The following is a 3,278-nucleotide window of genomic DNA, read 5'->3' as shown; positions in this document are numbered from 1 at the left end:
GAGAGAGAGAGAGAGAGAGAGAGAGAGAGAGAGAGAGAGAGAGAGAGAGAGAGAGAGAGAGACGCGGTAAAAAGTAATAGAAGCGAATTTATAGAGATTTACTTTTGAATTCACCAAGCCGGGCGGTTTGTTTGCTTAGCGTTTCGCGCGAGTGCTCGCGCCAGGATTCGATTGAAATTATCGCGTGTAATAAGCTAATCCCGCGGGAGATCTTATCGTCGAAAATCTAATCGAATGGACGCTGGCGTAAGTGAACGTTTCGTGCGCTCGGATTCGACATGAAACGAAGTCTGATCGGATTTCGGGTAAAAAGGGAGAAAGAGAAGGCGAGAGACTCGGAAAAACATGTAGCAGGCGACAATAGGATTCCGCGACAAGTCGATTTGTCGTAGAGTCAAGTTCTCCGACCCGTCATTTGTTGCCGTTACACACTCTTGACGCGCGTTTTCTCTCTCCCTCTCTCTCTCTCTCTCTCTTCCGTGCTCCGAATATGCCCATGCGACATCCGAGCGATTCGATCACTCTAGCGAGGATTTCGACGTGATGGAACGACGATAATGCGACGGTAATTCGATGCACCATCCGATGCATTCGTATTCAAAACGCGCGTTAGACCTCCCAAGAGTGAGCTGTCCCCGAGTCCACCTGGGTTCCGTAAAAAACGGGATTTACTCGAGTCGAAATTCTGGTTCTACGTTAACCATTGAACAGATTCTGCCAAACTTAAAATATTAATGGGGAAGATATCAGATTAATGAGAGTAAGTGAATAAATGAAATAGTAAACTTTCTTTTTTTATAATTTTTTAGTGGCGTTGAAAATTTGGATAGGATTTAAAAGAGATGAGATAGTAGAAGTTGTGTAATATTCGCAACCGATTGTCTGTATCCTATATTCTGTAAAAAATTGCACATATTCTATCTACAGTTGAGTAAGTCACATAATTAATTGTTTGTTTAAATAGAACATTAGTCTGTATAATGTTATATTCCAAGATTCTCCACTGATCTTTTAAGTTTGACGATATATTTGCAGGATTAAAACACGTAAAGAAATTATTTAGTAATATCAGTTAAATCTCAGTGGCTGATTCGAACTTAGTCAAAAAACTTATCGTTTTGCTGTCATTACTAAGAGTTGACTATTACAGGCAAAATATATTCACTATGAGATAGAAATTTATTAACAGAAACTAAAAACGCGCATTTGTTGTGTGTGTGTTGAGCAATTATTTCTAAATATCTTATACGCGCGAATCTCGAACATTCGACTTTATAATGTATATTAATCTCATGTGATCGTAATAGACGAGATGAAGAAAGAAATCTGAAGAATTCGATCGCGAGTGAAAGAAGTTGTTTATATATAATATTGTTCATATTATTGTGTTTGCGATGCTTCTTTTTTTAATCGATCATAACGTTTGACTCTTTTACGTGGGCAGCTAAAGAACAGCATGTATGTGTATGAGAATGCGTACTGAGGAGATTTCTTTTTACTTCATGTCGCTACGTCGAATTATTCGCGTGTTATAGACGTTTAAGGCCGCGGAATGACATTAAGTTTAGTCTCGAAATTCGCATTGGCGCACGATGCTTGCTCTCGCGTCGGTGCATTATATTGCTTCTAAAGTGAGATGAATGACTGCGTGACCGCAGCGAGCAGGTGAGCGGACCTGTGCTTATCTGAACCGCGGAGTGGGGGTAGCGAGTTGTGCCACTGTATACCGTCGCATACAGCGCTAGGTGACTTTCCATTCATACATTCCATTCACGCGCTGCGTCGTGACGTATCCACAGCTCGCTGCAGCGATAACGCCGGCCGATCGAAAACGCAGATTGATACAAACGTCAATAACTTCGCTTGTAGACGTCATAGCGACTTGAAACAAAAATCACTGGAAAGGAGATATTACTGCACTTCCGATGAATGTGAAATTGTCCTTCGGTGAAATAAGAATAAAATAGCGTAAGTATACAATTATGAAAAACATAGGTGTTTGTATTGTTTATAAACACATAGGTGTTTATGTTAAAATGGACGTGAACTGTCAATCTATGTTAAAAGCCAATGGGAAACCTTGGTTTGGATTTGTAATGTGAAGCGTCAATTTCATATTTTCGACAAGTATAAAGTACAATTTGAGAGAAAAGCGAAATGGTAATATAATTGGAAGTTTCTACCTAGCAGCGAATATTTTTTGTCATAACGTCGAAGTTGGAATTGTTAAAAAATTTAGCTTCGGTAACAACGAGACTAGTTGTATCTATTTTAATGGCACGTTTTTGCGGTTATAGCTATATTTTAACTCTTGCAGTTAATTCTTTTCCTGTGTGAATATAAAACCAAAATTTCGACCCGTGTATATTCACAACAACAACATACGATAAGAATGATGTATACGGGACGCGTTACATTCTTTTTTATTGTGTCGGTTTACCTCCTCGAGATTCTCAGTAGATGACACATTGAACAAGTGCAGGTCAAACGGCGGTGACGTGAAGTGTGCGGAAAGATCGATGGCTTCTTTAGAATCGAAAGAGAAGTCTTTTGACGGAGAGTACTGTCAAATTGACTATGACCTAGCCTGTCTTTTATACGCGTCGTCAACTTATCAACTTATTCGGTATATAAAATTGCGCGTCGAAAGGAATAGAATAAAGAGATATATCGAGATGTTTAATTTACTTGGCTGTAATTTGCTCGTAATCCATTGAAGCCTTATCCTTTCATTGCATATAAATTATTTTTATAAAAATACTGTTATTTGCAATATACAAAAAGATATTTTAACAATATACTATATACTAAAATATACTAATAACTGTATAAAACTATTCTGTACAATATAATAAACTATATTCTAATAATAGTATGTTAACATACTCGCATAGAAATTATTTGGTTAGTTAAAGATAAGAACAATAGGTCGTTGATGTTTCATGAATCGAAAGGAAATGTCAATGTGCGACGTTTACGTAGACTGCTTTTAGTCCTGACATTTATATTCATCGGTAACTTTGATTGTGCGCCGTAGGAATTGAAAATGGTTCCTGAAACGAAGCAAGACGACAGTAAAACTTCCACGGGGACATACTAAACGGGTAGGGAAAAGAGAACGAGAGAGACAGAGAGAGACAAAGAGGGCGTGAAGGAAAGAGCAGGATAGACAGATAGTGAAATAGGCAAATCCCATGGCACTCCATCCCACTCTGGCAGCGAGTCTGCCAGGCACTAGGGAGAGAGTGGGCCCCTGTTATACTGGAGCTTTTATTTCC

General features: G+C 38.7%; 1 protein-coding gene across 5 annotated transcripts in view; it reads left to right on the top strand.

The window, feature by feature from the left end:
• The window catches only part of LOC116852336, a 6,932-nt gene extending 4,103 nt beyond the window's left edge, over positions 1-2,829 (top strand). The window contains exons 4-5 of one of the 5 annotated variants that reach the window (XR_004379747.1): positions 1,308-1,968; positions 2,483-2,829. The gene's annotated coding sequence lies outside the window, so the exon portion shown is untranslated. Of the gene's footprint in view, positions 1-1,307 lie in introns of all 5 variants that reach the window. The other 4 variants (XR_004379748.1, XR_004379749.1, XR_004379746.1 and 1 more) reach the window with 4 other exon arrangements.
• Positions 2,830-3,278: the final 449 nt, after the last annotated feature.

The sequence above is a fragment of the Odontomachus brunneus genome, unplaced genomic scaffold (genome assembly GCF_010583005.1).
Source record: "Odontomachus brunneus isolate Ranch 3 - 2012 unplaced genomic scaffold, Obru_v1 Obru_scaffold_215, whole genome shotgun sequence".
Lineage (NCBI taxonomy): Eukaryota > Metazoa > Arthropoda > Insecta > Hymenoptera > Formicidae > Odontomachus > Odontomachus brunneus.
Note: the sequence above shows the minus strand (reverse complement) of the source record. Positions and strands in the feature narration are given on the sequence as shown.